Raw genomic sequence first — 19714 nt, 5'->3', positions numbered from 1 at the left:
CTGCCCTGGGTTTTCCTTTCCCTTGCCAGCCAGAGTTCTGTATCACTGACCTGTGTTTACGGTTTGCCCTCACTTTCTACCTTCTAGTTTGACTCTGAGGCCCTTCCTCTGTCTAAAGGGTGAGCAAGGCCTTTCCATCTGGGCTACAGTGTTACCTTTTCAGCTCAAATTGTAGCCATTCTTCTCAAAGCCAACCAAGTCCCAGCTCCGCCAGACTCTGACCAGAGAAATTCCCATCCAGTTTTTTTCTTTTCAGAGCACATAGCTAGAAAGGCTAAACTCGTCTGAACCTCTTAGTTTCTCTTTAGCACTCTCTAAACTTTCTCAAGTCTATACAATTTTAAATGAAGGATAGGGATTAAGTTAAATACTTTCATTGACAAATATTACAATTTTAAAATGAAGGATGGGGATTAGATTAGCTGCTTTCATTGACAAATATTGTGTCATAGAGTATGATGACTGCTTTATGTTATATTTATGCATGTAAAAATCTAAGGAAATAGATATTACTCTTCCATATATAGTTGAGGGAATGAGGCTCAGTGAGTGGTTGGCTTGGGGCTTAAAGCCATGCCAGAATTTTTTTAAAAAGGAAAGAGTTGCTTTTACACAATCCCTTCACCTAATATCATCATCCCAATTCTCCAGACATCAGTTATTCCTCTGCCACTTTTTGATAAAATACAGAAATCTGATGTTTGTAGGGTTTGAGTTATTTGAAACATTCCATTTCAGGATTAGATTTGATTTTTGTAACAAAATACACCTGAATATAGAATTGTAATTTAATTAATTAATTAATTAATTAAACATCTTTATTGGAGTATAATTGCTTTAAAATGGTGTGTTAGTTTCTGGTTTATAACGAAGTGAATCAGTTATACATATGTCTCGATATCTCTTCCCTCTTGCGTCTTCCTCCCTCCCACCCTCCGTATCCCACCCCTCTAGGTGGTCACAAAGCACCTAGCTGATCTCCCTGTGCTATGCGGCTGCTTCCCACTAGCTATCTATTTTACATTTGGTAGTGTATATATGTCCATGCCACTCTCTCACTTTGTCCCAGCTTACCCTTCCCCCTCCCTGTGTCCTCAAGTCCATTCTCTAAGTCTGCGTCTTTATTCCTGTCCTGCCCCTAGGTTCGTCAGAACTTTTTTTTATTATTTTTTTTTTCCCATATATGAGTGTTAGCATATGGTATTTGTTTTTCTCTTTCTGACTTACTTCACTCTGTATGACAGACTCTAGGTCCAGCCACCTCAGTACAAATAACTCAATTTCGTTTATTTTTATGGCTGAGTAATATTCCATTGTATATATGTGCCACATCTTCTTTATCCATTCATCTGTTGATGGACACTTAGGTTCCTTCCATGTCCTGGCTATTGTAAATAGAGCTGCAATGAACATTTTGGTACATGACTCTTTTTGAATTATGGTTTTCTCTGGGTATATGCCCAGTAGTGGGATTGCTGGGTCGTATGGTAGTTCTATTTTTAGTTTTTTAAGGAACCTCCATACTGTTCTCCATAGTGGCTGTATCAATTTACATTCCCACTAACAGTGCAGGAGGGTTCCCTTTTCTCCACATCCTCTCCAGCATTTATTGTTTGTAGATTTTTTGATGATGTCCATTCTGATCGGTGTGAGATGATATCTCATTGTACTTCTGATTTGCATTTCTCTAATGATTAATGATGTTGAGCATTCTTTCATGTGTTTGTTGGCAATCTGTATATCTTCTTGGGAGAAATGTCTATTTAGGTCTTCTGCCCATTTTTGGATTGGGTTGTTTGTTTTTGTGATATTGAGCTGCATGAGCTGCCTGTATATTTTGGAGATTAATCCTTTGTCAGTTGCTTCATTTGCAAATATTTTCTCCCATTCTGAGGGTTGTCGTTTTGTCTTCTTTACGTTTTCCTTTGCTGTGCAAAAGCTTTTAAGTTTCATTCGGTCCCATTTGTTTATTTTTGTTTTTATTTCCATTTCTCTAGGAGGTGGGTCAGAAAGGATCTTGCTGTGATTTATGTCATAGAGTGTTCTGCCTATGTTTTCCTCTAAGAGTTTGATAGTGTGTGGCCTTACATTTAGGTCTTTAATCCATTTTGAGTTTATTTTTGTGTATGGTGTTAGGGAATGTTCTAATTTCATTCTTTTACATGTAGCTGTCCAGTTTTCCCAGCACCACTTATTGAAGAGGCTGTCTTTTCTCCACTGTATATTCTTGCCTCCTTTATCAAAGATAAGGTGACCATAGGTACATGGGTTTATCTCTGGGCTTTCTATCCTGTTCCATTGAAAAACTGAAACCATTTTCACTAAGATCAGGAACAAGACAAGGTTGCCCACTCTCACCACTGTTATTCAACATAGTTTTGGAATTTTTAGCCACAGCAATCAGAGAAGAAAAAGAAATAAAAGGAATCCAAATCGGAAAAGAAGAAGTAAAGCTGTCACTGTTTGCAGATGACATGATACTATACATACCGAATCCTAAAGATGCTACCAGAAAACTACTAGAGCTAATCAATGAATTTGGTAAAGTAGCAGGATACAAAATTAATGCACAGAAATCTCTTGCATTCCTATACACTAATGATGAAAAATCTGAAAGTGAAATTAAGAAAACACTCCCATTTACTACTGCAACAGAAAGAATAAAATATCTAGGAATAAACCTACCTAAGGAGACAAAAGACCTGTATGCAGAAAATTATAAGACACTGATGAAAGAAATTAAAGATGATACAAATAGATGGAGAGATATACCATGTTCTTGGATTGGAAAAATCAACATTGTGAAAATGACTATACTACCCCAAGCAATCTACAGATTCAATGCAATCCCTTTCAAGCTACCATTGGCATTTTTCACATTACTAGAACAAAAAGTTTCACAATTTGTATGGAAACACAAAAGACCTCGAATAGCCAAAGCAATCTTGAGAAAGAAAAACGGAGCTGGAGGAATCAGGTTTCCTGACTTCAGACTATACTACAGAGTTACAGTAATCAAGACAGTATGGTACTGGCAGAATTGTAATTTTAAAGGAACAGCAAACTATGTTCATCATACTGGCATTTTCAGATTTTACCTTCTTAACCATCCTTTAATGTTGGTATTATTACTTTGTCTATTTTATAGGGCAGCAAAATGAGGTTTGTAATGGTTACATAAAATGCCCAGGATGATATGTCTAGAAGTGATGGTACTTAAATGATGAAAACAAATAATAGTTCAATTAATTACTTTTAACAGAAGTGTTAACTAAAATACCTCCCTAAATCAGCTGTGGAGAAAAATGTTACTACTTAGACTTTGATAAAACATACTTATTAAGATTGAAGAAGAAAATTTAAATAGAAGTCAAATAGGAAATCCATATATGACTTTTATTTTAAAAAATTGGAAAACTCTTACGTTTTTTCTGTTTCAAATGAAATGGAATTTTTAAAAGTTAACAATCTTAGGACTTCCCTGGCAGTCAGTGGTTAAAGACTTCACTTTCCAATGCCGGGGATGCGGGTTCAATCCTTCGTTGGGGAGCTAAGATCCCACGTGCCTCGTGGCCAAAAAGCCAAAACATAAAACAGAAGCAATATTGTAACAAATTCAATAAAGACTTTAAAAATGGTCCACATTAAAAAAAAAAATCTAAAAAAAAGTAAAAGTTAACAATCTTATAACCACCTGTGTTAACCTGAGCCTAATATTCCATGTTTTTTCCCTTTACACTTAAATATTATTATTGGCACACACACTACAACAAAAAAGAAACAGCTTTTAATTTAAAATAAAATCAATATAAAAAGTGTCCTTATGTAATGAAAAATGGCATGATATTTTAAAAGCTCCTCTTTTAATATTTTAAAATGTAGAATGTAAGCATGAATGTTGCTTTAAGAAAGGTACTCATATTATTACAAAAATAGAACTTATGCTTGTGATGTTGCAGTTCCCATGGTTACTACAAATTTGTTACTTAATAGCAGAGCAAATAGATTCATAAACATGCTAATTATATCTGATACATTTTTCAGACTGTTTTATATGAATATGCATATAGTCTGCATAAAAATGAATGTCCCCATGCAATAATTTTGCAAGTTTGGGAAGGTTTTGCTGTATTCTCTATGATGTAGTGTATGAGCATCTCAACATAGGAAAAAAGAGAAAAGAAAATATTCAAGCAAATGATTTTATGATTCACAGAGTAGACAACTGTTGTTTTTAAATTAAATAATATAAACAATTCTAAATGCTAATTCTTTACTATACAGTCAGTACTTAGAAAGGTTAAAGTTTTGGATTTATAATAAAGCTCTTCTTTTCTGTCATTCCAGTTAAAGAAATATTAAGAAGCTAGTAAGACAAATGAATATAGTTCTGAGTTTTGACATGAATCAGCATGCTATAAAATTTATACATGAAGATGAACAAAGATTTTACAAATACAATGTTTTCCTTTCTATAGCTTAAGTATTTGATAACATTGAGTGCACACTGAACGTTGCAAAAATTCAAGGGCCTTGCTCTATCTTTTTCTAAAAAGCAAAGCTACTAACATAATGAGAAGGGAAGAATAGTCTTCTGCAGTTACAAAACCACGAGGAGGGGAAAAAATTGGCCCAGATTACCCATTGAGTGAGCACATGATATAACTCAAAATAGATGCAGGAAAGAGGCTGTGACCCTTCTTGAGAAAGAGGATTTGCTTGGGAGATTTGTGACTTCAGTCAGGGCCTTGTATAGCTCTCTGATGAAAGAGTAAGAATATATGTGTCTCCAGAGAGTTACACCAGGAGGGGTTCTTTGCCCTAATCTTGTGATTGAAGATGTTACCACTCTCATGTCTCCATTTAAAACAATGCCCCACTTTCTGTTTTATTGACACTGACTTTTCTCTCCTTTGATGAAGTTTAGGTAAAAACACCAGTTAATTGCTTGGAAACCAAGTGGTATTGAGCAACATATATGATATTAACAATCAGGCAGTTATTTGTTTATGCTCCGTTTTTCACTTTCACAAACAAAGCACATGGAAGTTGGTTGCTGTATTTCAGATGTTTGAGCATGTCAGGTATATTGACTGAAAAATCTGCTCTGCAGCTCACTGTCACCTAGTGATTGATATCAGCTGTAACAAGATAAAATGTTATGGCATCATAATTCTGTTTGATAGAAGGTAATCTTTGATCTTTTACTATCAACAGAAGATTATAATATATACTTAGTGTGATAAATAATACCCTTTCACTGATGTCAGAGAAAGAGCAAGTTAAATTGATATGGTTCCAATAGCTAGTATTTTATTTGCAATTTTTTGAAAGATTAAACACCTAATAAACAGTAAGACTAGATTCCTAAAATGCATTATTATTTAATTATTACTTCTGTTTGTTAATAATCATCAATTATGCTCTCTTTTGCATTGAACTAAAGGATGCATTTTAAAAACTGCTAAATGCATAGCCTTGAGGTAACTTTTTATTGGCGGGCATTATGGTACTGAGGTGCCAATTAGCGGCATTAATATGCCAAAATATTATGTAAATAAAAAATCAGGAATTGAATATTTGATATGTGAAATACTCTAAATAGTATGAACAACCATCTTCCCTTTCCTTTAAAATATAGAGTCCAAATTCCTTGCTTAGCATGTAACAAATGCTTGATAGATGTTAGCTCTCAAAATTATTTTTTATCATAATTAATTGCAGCTCTTAGCATATGCTATGATCTTTTTTTTTTTTTAACAAGTCTAAGATAGGAACTTTTAAAAAAAATTTTTTTAAATTTATTTATTTTTATTTTTGGCTGTGTTGGGTCTTCGTTTCTGTGCGAGGGCTTTCTCTAGTTGCGGCAAGCAGGGGCCACTCTTCATCACTGTGTGTGGGCCTCTCACTATCGCGGCCTCTCTTGTTGCGGAGCACAGACTCCAGACGTGCAGGCTCAGTAGTTGTGGCTCACGGGCCTAGTTGCTCCACGGCATGTGGGATCTTCCCAGACCAGGGCTCGAACCCGTGTCCCCTGCATTAGCAGGCAGATTCTCAACCACTGCGCCACCAGGGAAGCCCTATGCTATGATCTTATGATTTACCTCAAATGTCCCTTGTCTGCCTAGAAAAATTCTCATCTTTCAAGATATAGTTCAATTGCCACTTCCTTTGAGAGGCTGGTCCAGAGTATCCTTTCTCTATGTCTCAGAAAGGATAGTTGTTCTTCCTCTCTGCTCCCTTAGTGTTTTGGCCATGTTTTTGTTATTACTGTTTTGTTGAGAGATGAGTTGAGTTGTTGCTTGTATGACATTCCATTTGAATGTGAGCTTCTAGAACCAGAGATTGGGTCTTGACCATCTTCGCCTTCAGTGTTCACTAGGTGCTCAGTAAATGTTTGTTGGTTAAGTTACTGAATATGATGAGAGGGCCACATAGTATGAAAAGCAAAAGGGCAGGAAAACAAAAAATGGGAAAAAATCAATTGACAAGAGAAAATGGTCGTAAAAAAGAAAACACAAAGTCTACTTCTGGTGTTAATCATTTCTATCCAGAACCTTACAGCTTTGTATACATACAGCAGACCTCAGGCATTGCACTGATTTGAGAATTGCCTAGGCCTCTCACTTTTCCTTTCCTTGGGGTATTAGCCATAGAGCATTTAAAAAAAAAACCTTTTTCATCAAATCCTCTGATTTGAAACTCACAATAGCCTTGGGAAATAGTCAATTCGGGTGTATCATCATCGCTTTTTTTAAAAACATCTTTATTGGAGTATAATTGCTTTACAATGGTGTGTTAGTTTCTGCTTTATAACAAAGTTAATCAGTTATACATATACATATGTTTCCATATCTCTTCCCTCTTGCATCTCCCTCCCTCCCACCCTCCCTATCCCACCCCTCTAGGTGGTCACAAAGCACCGAGCTGATCTCCCTGTGCTATGCGGCTGCTTCCCACTAGCTATCTATTTTATGTTTGGTAGTGTATATATGTCCATGCCACTCTCTCACTTTGTCCCAAATTACCCTTCCCTCTCCCCGTATCCTGAAGTCCATTCTCTAGTAGGTCTGTGTCTTTATTCCCGTCTTGCCTCTAGGTTCTTCATGACCATTGTTTTTTTTTAGATTCCATATATATGTGTCAGCATACGGTATCTGTTTTTCTCTTTCTGACTTACTTCACTCTGTATGACAGACTCTAGGTCTATCCACCTCACTGCAAATAACTCAATTTTGTTTCTTTTTATGGCTGAGTAATATTCCATTGTATATATGTGCCACATCTTCTTTTTCCATTCATCTGTTGATGGACACTTAGGTTGCTTCCATGTCCTGGCTATTGTAAATAGAGCTGCAGTGAACATTGTGGTACATGACTTTTTGAATTATGGTTTTCCCAGGGTATATGCTCAGTAGTGGGATTGCTGGGTCGTATGGTAGTTCTGTTTTTAGTTTTTAAGGAACCTCCATACTGTTCTCCATAGCAGCTGTATCAATTTACATTCCCACCAACAGTGCAAGAGGGTTCCCTTTTCTCCACACCCTCTCCAGCATTTATTGTTTGTAGATTTTTTGATGATGGCCATTCTGACCGGTGGGAGATGATATCTCATTGTAGTTTTGATTTGCATTTCTCTAATGATTAATGATGTTGAGCATTCTTTCATGTGTTTGTTGGAAATCTGTATATCTTCTTTGGAGAAATGTCTATTTAGGTCTTCTGCCCATTTTTGGATTGGGTTGTTTGTTTTTTTGATGTTGAATCATCGCTTTTTTATAGAGGAGGAAACTACAGCTCAGAGAGGTTAGTGGTTTGTCCAGGGTTACACAGCTAAGAGACAGATTGTAGACTCAACTATGACTATCTGACTCCAGATAAAGTGCACTTTCACTGATGCCATAAGTGTTTCCTGAGGCTAATTACAAGTGTTTTGTCTATTTGAAAAATTTTTACATTCAAAGCACTAGATTCATGTTTAGTGGGCTATAAAATAAGTAGATTCAATGATGTCTACAGTTGACTTGAATTTGGCTAGTACACAATGTATCATTTTTGATTCTTGCTACATAAACGATATGAAAACATTAAGAAGAAATGAGAACTCTGACAACCTTTTGCAGCATTTTAAGATAAATATTTCTGTATTTCTGCAAATTCCTCTAGTGAGGATTTATTGCCATGGCGAAAGATTTTTAGAAATAATTTTGCTCTGAAATAGGGAAAAGTTTACAAAGTTCTGTAAGTTCATCTTTCGTGTTAGGTTTGTACATACAGGTCAGTACTATTCACCTGATCATATTGCATTTATTCAACTTGTAAAAGGAAACTATCTCCAAAAATAGATTCCTTTAGACTTTTGGCAGAATCATTGTTCTCAAAGAGATAACAGATGTCATCTTCCTTTAGCAGGTGAGAATCTGGACTTTCTAGACAGTTATGAGCAGTATTCTGAAACCAAAGCTTCAGTTGATTTGGATCTACAATTGCTGTCAGCTATAGTAACTTAGAAGCATAAACTTTGTAGCTGAGGTGACAAAAGATTGCCTAATGAAATCTGTTTGTACAAGAAGAAATTGTGGTCTGGAGAGGTTAAGACGTTTATCCAATTTTACATGGGTAATCAATGGTGCAACCAGGACTTGAAGCCAGGTTACCTTATTTCTTTTCAACATTCTTTTCTCTGAAATATGCTGACTCCATCTTGGTGGATATATCAGTTGTCTATTGCTATGTAGCAAATCACCGCATATGATGGTGGCTTGGGGAAGCTGTGGCCATTGTTGTGGGCTGTGCTAGTGATTCTGTCAAAATGATAAATTTGCATACCAATGGGGAAAAAAACCTCTTTATCAATTTGTGTAAAGACCTCTTTTCTAATTGTCTGCTTGGTCACTATGTCACCAAGTGACATATGTGTAGGACAAGGATATAAGTAAAATGTATGGTTGCTAAGTTTCAATTTCTGTTTCACCAAGGAAACGATTCAACATTAATTAGCCAGAACTACATATCAAATATGTTTATTCAAACATAAAATACCCCGAATTCTACCAGTCTGAAGCTATTAAAACCAATTTTAGGGAGAAGGACCATGGGTTTTCCCACATCAGCTGTGGCATTTTACTCTCTTCTGGCAAAGCAGGTATTTAGCATTAAAGGAGTCAAAAGTATCTTCTTTAGCTTATATTTCATTGCTTTCACAAATGAAAGTAAAGATGTAGGCTGGAATTTAAAGAAGCCAGATATTTAGGCAACAATTTTGAACCTCTTTGAATCTTTTCTGAAGAAGCATCTTCAGGAGAAGTAGGATCAGGAAAAACAAAACAAAACAAGACATGAAGTTATGACAACAATAAGGAACTTTAGAAACTAGAGTATGGCCAACTCTGTGGGAAGAGAGAGAAATATCTCTAGAGGATTTGAGGAGGGCATTTTACAGCTGAAGTGCCAAAGTTCTTTGCTAGTTACCTTGGTCCAGTCATTACTCTGAAAAATAGAATTCAAAACATGCTACATTAGAAATAGAGGATGTACAGCCAGTTATGGATGATGAATCAAAAGAAAAGAGGCTAACTCATTTTGATACAGCCTGGCTTTCTTTGTGTCCAAAGGTTATAATTGCTCATAATATATATCAAACTTTTATTATTAATCTTCTGAAGAACTTTGTTGAGAATCAATAAAATATGCCACTTTTTTTTTCAGGAAAACTAAAAAAGCGAAAACCTCAGTATCCTGAAATAATCATTTTTTTGCTCCTCATTCTCTTGTTCAGAAATTTTAGCTGTGATCAGCTGGGTGGCTTTTCTGTGGGTCTCACTAGAGGTCACTCTTGTGAATGCAGTAATATGGAGGCTTAATGGACGAAATGATCTAAGATGGTCTCACATCTGGCTGCTGACAGGGCTTGCTCCTCTCTCTCTCTCTCTTTGTAGCCTATAACTATCAAGAAGTCTAGCTCAGGCTTCTTTTTATGGCATTTGGTTTCTAGAGAGGTGACTGTGGAAGCTGGAAGGCCTCTTGAAGCATAGACTTGGAACTCCCATAACATAATGCCCATCACATTTTTCTGGTTAGGGTGAGTCACAAGGCCCATAAGCAGGGAGAGTAATTGACTCTACCTTTTGCTGGAAGGAACAGAAGAGTCATACTGCAAAGAGGCATGTGCATAGAAACGAGAGGCATTTATGCACCATCCCGTTTTTTTTGCAACCTGTGTTACTGGATATGCCAAAAGTTCTTAACCATTCTCTTTCATCTATATGTTATATAAAATAATACTTTAAGGTGCAGAGAATCTAATTTCTGTTTTATTTTTATTTTATTGAGAAGAACTTGTGTGGTTACATATCATAAAGACAACCGAGTTCTGACTCAAAATAATGGTGATACTGATATTTTAAAGTTTTTTTCCCTTACTACAAGTCAATGGAATAGGTTGACATTTTTATAGATATATATTTCTTATTTTTCTCAGGAAGAGGTTGAGGATAAAAATTGGTTTTCTAGTGAGTGTCTGTGTTTTGGTTTCTGTTAAATGATGATCTATAATTGATTTGTGTGCCAACTAGAACTGCCTCAGACTGTTTTCAGCTATTTTCTTCTCAATTCAATATGTAGCTTATTCACAGAGAGCATTACCAGCCCTTTCCCAGATAATCAATCATAAACTAAAGAGAAAAAGACTGTTTTTAATGGAATATTGAGAAAAGAGGAAGTGACTAAATAGTGTGGGCTTGGGGAGGGAGAAGTAGGAGAGAGTAATCTTAGTAACTGTAAAGCTGTTTTGTAATAGGTCCAACTTTCTAAGCATTCTTTTGTTATTTAACCTTATGTTGTTAGAGATGCCAGGGCAGAAAGCAATGTAGATGATTAGGGACAAACGTGGAAGCCTAATGTGTTTAGATGCTTAATAGACAAAAATGTTATTTAATCCTTATAACAATTCTATTAAATAGTACTATTATACCCATTTTACAAATTAGAAAACTGAGGATTTGAGGTTAGTAATTTATCCAAATTCGTACAGACATAAAATAACAAAGGTGAGATAAGAATACAGAGAAACTTGATTTCAAATCCTTATTTTGTTCTTCTGTTACATACAAGCTTTTGACTAGGGGAATATTAACATGATTATCCCTAATTTTTCTGCAGTATCGTAAATAAAGGGTCATAATAACCAGGCATAATAAGCTACAATTGTTTAATAAACACAAAGAATACAGTGCACATTGTAACTGGTAATTGTTCTACTAGAAATACTTATCAATAAGTATTGTCTAAAGAAGCTCTGAAAATATCTTGCCCCTCCTTTCAGGGTGAATACAATTTGGCCAATTTATATCACTGTTTTAGAGTAACTTCTGGGAGGAATGTGGGTTGGTAATAAACATTAATGGACTGTCATTTTGTTATACTATATCTTTAATCCGGTCTTAAAAATATTAATTTAGAAGTCTTAGGTTCCATTGTGAGAAGGAACAAACTAACTCAGTAAGAATCAAATTCAAGGTGTATATTTTTTTCACATTACATCTCTGAAATCAGAATTTGTCTTACACCAGTAAGAAAGCATTTTACCATATTTTAACTGTTTAATGGTCCTTGATTCAAAATAATAAAGATGGAAACAAGCTCAAGTAGGTGGCTCACTATTTCTTCTCTTTTATAGATGAAGTGTCTGAAACACAAAAATTTAACTAGCTTTTCCAGTGCCACAAAGGTAGACCCAGGATTTGAACTAAGGACTCATGAGCAGCAAGAAAGTCTGGGATAGCAAAATTAAGCCTGACTTTTGGAGTATAGGATGTAGGAAGTGCAGAAATTTGGAGAATAGAAAACTCACTATGTTTGATGTGTCATTGAAGAAAAATTTCCATACCTTATTCTTTATCCTTACCTTTATCTTTACAGCTAATTCACTCAGTGACATCATTGGGCCTCTCCTTTCTTCTTTTCTACTACTCCTTCTCCACCCTCCACCATTCAGCTTATTTTCCCTAGTAAAAAACTTCAGCCAGTCTCTAATCAAATCCTGTACTCCATTTCCGTATTCCTTTTTTTCTGACTAGCAAAGCCAACAATGGCTGACCTTATCTATGCACTTTCTCAAATACAGTGAAAACCACACATGGGCAGATTCATGGTCACCAACCTGAAATGGACTCTCGACATTTTTGAGAAATATACTCTTTTCATTTTTCAACACTCTCTCCCATTGTTCACATCAGCTCTTTCAAATATCCTCTTCCTGCTTCATGTCTTCTCACCTCACATTTACTTTAAAATTCCTAATTTTATCTCCAGTTATAATCACCCAAAGTGTTATAACATTATGATAATAACAATGCTAAAAGATATAATATTCATTTATTTTAATGAAATCAAGAATAAAAGTTGGAGGCAATATAACATAGCAAATTGCAGAGGAGCCAGGCTTAGAGTAAAAGTTTCCTTGTTGCCAAAAATGATTTCCATTTCCTTATTATCTCAAAAAGTAGGGTACACGCACACAAACATACATGCAAATACACACAAGCACATATATATTTGACATTTTGTTATCTTGTGAATAGATGATACATTCACGTAGTTTGAAATTAAAATAATAAATCCTTCCTCATCTACCCCATTCCCTCCTACCCACTTTAGGTAGGCACTCTTCCAGTGTTTCTTTATGAAATAATATGCGAATTAAAACAAACATTTTTGTGCTTCCTTTTCTTATACAAAGGATAACATTATATATGTATATATACATATATGTTTTCATATATATGTACGTGTATATATATATATGCATATTCTTATTGCAATATTTTTGGAGAGAAAGAGGGTCCTCTTGGGAGATACATATGCATATACATACACGTGTGTGTGTGTGTTCTGCACATTGAGTTTTTCACTTAAAATATGTTTTGGTGTTCTCTCCATGTCTCTATAAAGAGACTGTCATCCTTTCTGTTTGCTTGTTTGCTTTTTTAGTAGTTGCATAACATGCTGTTGAATGTATGTACCATAGTTTATGTTTAACAGTTCTTTATTGAAGGACTCTTGGACTGTATCCAATTTTATGTTACTACAAGTAATGTTGCAATGATATCCTAGTATATTTGCCATTGGGTTCATGTGAAAGGGTATCTGAGTCAGTTCCAGAAGTGGGTTAAAGAATAAAGCATTAGTAATTTTGATGGATATTTTAAAATTACCCTCCAGAGGCATGTACCACTTTGTATTCCCACCAGCATTTTGTGAGTGCCTGTTTTTCCATAAAGTTTGACAACAGAGTATATCATCATACTTTAGCATTTTTGTTAATATGATATGTAAGAAATTTTAATATGCTTAAGAACCGTTTGTGTTCCTATTACTGAGGTCTGTCTTTTCACACCGTCTGCTTAATTTCTTATTGTATTGCTGGTTTTTTTCTTCTCCGTATCTTGAAGCCATTTATATTTATTAAGGGATCAGTCCTTTGTTTCTGACATCAGTTGACATTTTTGTCCCCATTTTGTCCATTGTTTTTGCATTTATTTCTAGTGCTTTTTAAAAAAATGTAATATAGCTTATTAATTTTTGTCTTGGTTTCTGGATTTTTTGAGTCAGAATTGGAGAAAACTTACTCCTCCAAGCTTATAAAGAAATTTGTTCATATTTTCTTCTAATAATTTTATGATCTTACATTTACATTTACATCTTTAATCCATTTAGAGATTTTCTGGTAAGGGTCAAAGTTGTCTTTTGATGACTATCTATTTGTTATAGTACCACTTGTTAGAAATTTCGTTCTACCTCACTGATTTGAGATGCCACCTAATAATATGGCAAATTGACATTTCTTCTTTGGGTCTATATTTGTACTTTCTGTTGTTCTTGTTTCATTCATCTTTCTTTATTCATGTGCCAATATTTTACTGTTTTAGTTTCCTTAGGGCTGTGCTATCCAGTAGGGTAGCCACTAACCACATGTAGCTATTGAGCAGTTGAAATGTGGCTAATGTAAATGAGGTGTGCTGTAATTGAAAAATACACATTGGATTTTAAAGAATTAGTTTAAACAAGGAATTTAAAATACTCCCTTAATTTTATACTGATTATACATTGAAATAATATTTTGGATATATTGGTTTAAATAAAATATACTTCAAAATTAATTTTACATGATTCTTTTTACGTTTTAAATCGTGGATACTAAATGTTTTTTAATTGTTTATGTGGCTATCATTATATTTCTATTAGACATCACTGATTTTGAGTATGTTTAGGCATGTTGAGTTTAATGTGGCAAAAAGACATTTAAGTCGAGTCTTAGGGAACACTGAAAAGGTTTAAGTTTGTGTAAGAAATCTGCTTTGCTCATAGAGAATTAAGAATTTTCTTGTCAGGCTCTCACTTCCCTTCAAATCATCTGTATGTTGCTTCTGCTTTCTGGAATGCCCTTACGTATTACATATATCATATGTGTGTGTGTGTGTGTGTGTGTGTGCGTGTGTGTGTATGTGTGCGTGTGTATGTTTAAACATCTCACCCTTACTCATTTATGACTCAGATATCACATTATCTCCTCTGCTGGGCTCACTATCCTAGCTATGCCTGAATAACTGTTTTTTTTTTTTTTTTATCTTTTCCCCAACTTAGTTCTAAGCTCCTTGAGGACAAGAACACTGCCGTAGTCATATTTGTGAATCCACAGCCTAGGACAACACATGCATAGATTAAGCACTCTTTAGTGTTCGCAGAATGAGCTGGTAATGAGAATCTATGAGACTGGATGAGTTCTCCACAAGAGGAAATGCTAAGGGGAAAAGAGTGATTTTTAGGAGGCATCTGCAGGCAGATAAAGCTAAAGAAAGAGGAGTAATGAAAGCAACCTTGAACTAGACTCCAAAATGCAGGAAGATAGCCAGGAGCATTCTTTTTATAAAAGAAAGTGAAGTGTGTTTGAAGAGATGAGGCATGAGCAAACAATTTTTAGTTTGAATGGAAACAGTGATAAGAGGCCTTGAGAATTGTTTCATTCTTTAAAGAAGCAAGTAAAGAAGGAGAGGTTTGTAGTCTACTACACTCCTTTAATGAATATAAAAATTCCCCTACCTTGCCCAGTGTTAAATATAGTAATTAAAAGATGCAATGTTGCTTAATCTCACTACCGTTTTTCATTCAGAATAAAATGCAAGTGATTCATGTGAAAATTTGTGAAAGGGAATATATTAATACTTTAAAAGAGTTAGAAAGGTCAAGTGAAATGATTTTTGTCTTCTAAATGAGGAAGATGCATGCACATTTGGAGACACAGAGAAGAAGCCCATAGAGAAGGAAAGATCCAAGATGCAAGAGAAAGAGAGGATGACCGTTCTCTTAAGATACCTCAGGAGGTGATAAGGGAGAGTATTGTGAGCCCAGGTAATGGGGATGGCTTTTGAGATGTAGAAAAACATTAGTTTTTTTGGACCTCATTTACACTGGGTGTTTCATGGAGCAATGATGCTCAGGTAGTCTTTCATTATTATTTAAGCCCTTTCTACATTTTATCACCCTACTCTTTTCCATTATTATTTGAGAGACAAAATAAAGAAGATAGGTTTGGTGATATTTGGCCAGAGTCAGTTTTTGTCTAGGGTTTTTGTGTTTGTTGCCTGTATGTGTATTTCAAAAACTAAGTTCTGGGAAAGTAGCACTCTACTCAATTTTATTGGATTCATTTTGGAACATATAAGCATACTGATTTCAAACTTGTTTAAATATTTGAATTTTTTGATTCTCTACCAGAGATTAATAACTCTAAAAAACATTTGCTGATTGGATTAAAAGTATCTGTAGTTTATGCCTCTATTTCATAGAGTACAGAGCGAGATAGCACATTTGTCTGACAAATATATATTTATGTCAGATAATATCAGTTTTGTTATCACCATCTGCACTCTGCTATATTTTAACAACAATATGAACAGAGATATACATATAAAATTGTGGATTTACAACAGATATCATCACTAATTTCTAATTAACTACATGTTTTTTGCTAGTTTAGAAAAGTTTAGAGTGTTAAGTTAAATAGCAACTGAAGCTCTATTTTATGTTCTCGGAAATATTACATTTTATAGAGGATTAAATTAAAGGATGAAGAAAATGATGCCAAATTAAAGCTAGTTTAAACGAAACCATGAAGGCAAAAAATCTGTTTTTGATATGAAAGGAAATGATTCTATAACATTGTGATTATTCATTGAAGATTTTTATAGTGCATGACCTGCAATTTAACGTTGGTAATTTGTCAAGTAACTGCAAGTCAATATCTGCTGGACATTTTCTGTAACAATATGTGCAATGAGATGGTGAGGTTATGTTTACATTATGATTTCAACATTTATTCTTTGCTTCAAAAATTAAAGGTTTTCATAAGATTATTATTATTCAGAAGAATATGTTATCTTAATATCAATATATTTAAACCAGACCTAAGGATTTTGCTATTTTCTTAATATATGTCTCAAGGTATCACTTTATAATCGTTGAAATCAAATACAAAGGAGAAATTCTCTGATAATCCTTCTAGCCAAAAAATACTATTTTAATTTCATAATCATTTGTAATCCTAATCTAAGTGTAAATTTTAACAATATATCAGAATTGCTCATGTTGCCACATACTCTTATGATGCTCATTTTAATGAATCCATAATAGTCAATCAAGTTAATATTTGTTTATTTAAACACTCCCTAATATTAGGACAATTAGATTGTTAACAATTCTGCCCACCATATATATTGTTGAAATACATTTCTTTGTAACCATCATTTTCTCTTTTTTTTTTAGCTTTGGATTCACAAGGCCTAGGTCTAAACTCAGACACTCCCATTTACTAACAGTGATTTTTGCCATTTAATTAACTTTACTAAGTTTTAGTATCTTTATCTGCAGAACGGTGTCACTATACATTACTTTACAAGGTTTCTTGGGAATTGAATTCTAAAAATATTGTATTCATTCCACTCATATTGAACGGGCATATATTCTATGGCAGGGACTGTTCCAGATTCTGTGTATACTACACTGGAGAAAACAAAATCCCCTGCTAGCCTATTATATTGCTTACTTAGGGAAAACATACAATATTATATATATATATATATATATATATATATATATATATATATATATATATGGTAATGATACATACTAAGGATAAAAATAAAGTAGTATAAAGGAGACAGAGAGTGCTGGGAATGGGAGTAACTTTTTTTTTTTTTAATAGATCTTTATTGGAGTATAACTGCTTCACAACACTGGGCTAGCCTCTGTCACACAACAAAGTGAATCAGCCACATGCACACATACATCCCCATATCCCCTCCCTCTTGAGCCTCCCTCCCAACCTCCCTATCCCACATCTCTAGGTGGTCACAAATCACCTAGCTGATCTCCCTGTGCTATGCAGCTGCTTCCCACTAGCTATCTATTTTACATTTGGTAGTGTATATATGTCAGTGCTACTCTCTCACTTCATCCCAGCTTACCCTTCCCCCTCCATGTCCTCAAGTCCATTCTCTACGTCTGGATCTTTATTCCTGTCCTGCCCCTAGGTTCATCAGAACCATTTTTTGTTTTTTAGATTACATATATATGTGTTAGCGTACGGTATTTGTTTTTCTTTTTCTGACTTACTTCACTCTGTTTGACAGACTCTAGGTCCATCCACCTCGCTACAAATAGCTCAATTTCGTTTCTTTTTATGGCCGAGTAATATTCCACTGTATACATGTGCCACATCTTCTTTATCCATTCATCTGTCAGTGGACATTTAGGTTGCGTCTGTGTCCTGGCTATTGTAAATAGTGCTGCAGTGAACATTGTGGTACATGTCTCTTTTTGAATTATGGTTTTCTTAGGGTATATGCCCAGTAGTGGAATTGCTGGGTCATATGGTAGTTATATTTTTACTTTTTTAAGGAACCTCCATACTGTTCTCCATAGTGGTTGTATCAATTTACATTCCCACCAACAGTGCAAGAGGGTTCCCTTTTCACCACACCCTTTCCAGCATTTATTGTTTCTAGATTTTTTTGATAATGGCCATTCTGACTGGTGTGAGGTGATACCTCATTGTAGTTTTGATTTGCATTTCTCTAATAATTAGTGATGTTGAACATCTTTTCATGTGCCTCTTGGCCATCTGTATGTCTTCTTTGGAGAAATGTCTATTTAGGTCTTCTGCCCATTTTTAAATTGGATTGTTTGTTTTTTTGTTATTGAGTTCCATGAGCAGTTCGTATATTTTGGAGATTAATCCTTTGTCCATTGTTTCATTTGCAAATATTTTCTCCCATTCTGAGGGTTATCTTTTTGTCTTGTTTATGGTTTCCTTTGCTGTGCAAAAGATTTTAAGTTTCATTAGGTCCCATTTGCTTATTTTTGTTTTTATTTTCATTACTCTAGGAGGTGGGTCAAAAAAGATCTCTCTGTGGTTTATGTCAAAGAGTGTTTTTCCTATGTCTTCCTCTAAGAGTTTTCAGTGTCTGGTCTTACATTTAGGTCTTTAATTCATTTAGAGTTTCTTTTTGTTTATTGTGTTAGGGAGTGTTGTAATTTCATTCTTTTACATGTAGCTGTCCAGTTTTCCCAGCACCACTTATTGAAGAGGCTGTCTTTTCTCCATTGAATATTCTTGCCTCCTTTGTCGTAAATTAGGTGGCCATGTGTGCATGGGTTTATCTCTGGGCTTTCTATCCTGTACCATTGATCTATATTTCTGTTTTTGTGCCAGTACCATACTATCTTGATTACTGTAGCTTTGTAGTACAGTTTGAAGTTGGGGAGCCTGATTCCTCCAGCTCCGTTTTTCTTTCTCAAGATTGCTTTGGCTATTTGGAGTCTTTTGTGATTCCAAAGTGAAAAATTTTTTGTTCTAATTCTGTGAAAAATGTCGTTGGTAATTTGATAGGGATTGCATTGAATCTGTAGATTGCTTTGGGTAGTATAGTCATTTTCACAATATTGATTCTTCCAACCCAAGAAGATGGCATATCTCTCCATCTGTTTATGTCATCTTTCATCAGTGTTTTATAGTTCTCTGAGTACAGGTCTTTTGCCTTCTTAGGTAGGTTTATTGCTAGGTATTTTATTCTTTTTGTTGTGATGGTAAATGGGATTGTTTCCTTAATTTCTCTTTCTGATTTTTTGTTGTTAGTGTATAGGAATGCCAGAGATTTCTGTGCATTAATTTTGTATCCTGCAACCTTGCCAAATTCATTGATTAGCTCTAGTAGTTTTCTGGTGGCATCTTTAGGATTTTCTGTGTATAGTATCATGTCATCAGCAAACAGTGACAGGTTCACTTTTTCTTTTCCAATTTGTATTCCTTTTATTTCTTTTTCTTCTCTGATTGCTGTGGCTAGGATTTCCAAAACTATGTTGAATAAGAGTGGTGAGAGTGGGCATCCTTGTCTTCTTCCTGATCTTAGTGGAAATGGTTTCAGTTTTTCACCATTGAATATGATGTTTGCTGTGGGTTTGTCATATATGGCCTTTATTATGTTGAGGTAGTTTCCCTCTAAGCTCATTTTCTGGAGAGTTTGTATCATAAATGTGAGTTGAATTCTGTCAAAAGCTTTTCCTGCATCTATTGAGAGGATCATATGGTTTTTATTCTTCAATTTTTTAATATGGTGGGTCACATTGATTGGTTTACGTATATTGAAGAATCCTTGCA

The 19714-nt window shown here is 34.8% G+C and overlaps 1 long non-coding RNA gene across 1 annotated transcript in view; it reads right to left on the bottom strand.

The window, feature by feature from the left end:
* Positions 1-808: 808 nt before the first annotated feature.
* The window catches only part of LOC309626501, a 191220-nt gene continuing 172314 nt past the window's right edge, over positions 809-19714 (bottom strand). The window contains exon 2 of the long non-coding RNA XR_014243236.1: positions 809-17870. This is a non-coding gene — a long non-coding RNA (uncharacterized lncRNA). The remainder of the gene's footprint in view (positions 17871-19714) is intronic.

The sequence above is a fragment of the Balaenoptera borealis genome (assembly GCF_965194805.1).
Source record: "Balaenoptera borealis genome assembly, chromosome: 1".
Classification (NCBI taxonomy): Eukaryota; Metazoa; Chordata; class Mammalia; order Artiodactyla; family Balaenopteridae; genus Balaenoptera; species Balaenoptera borealis.
This window is presented reverse-complemented; position numbering and strand designations above follow the sequence as displayed.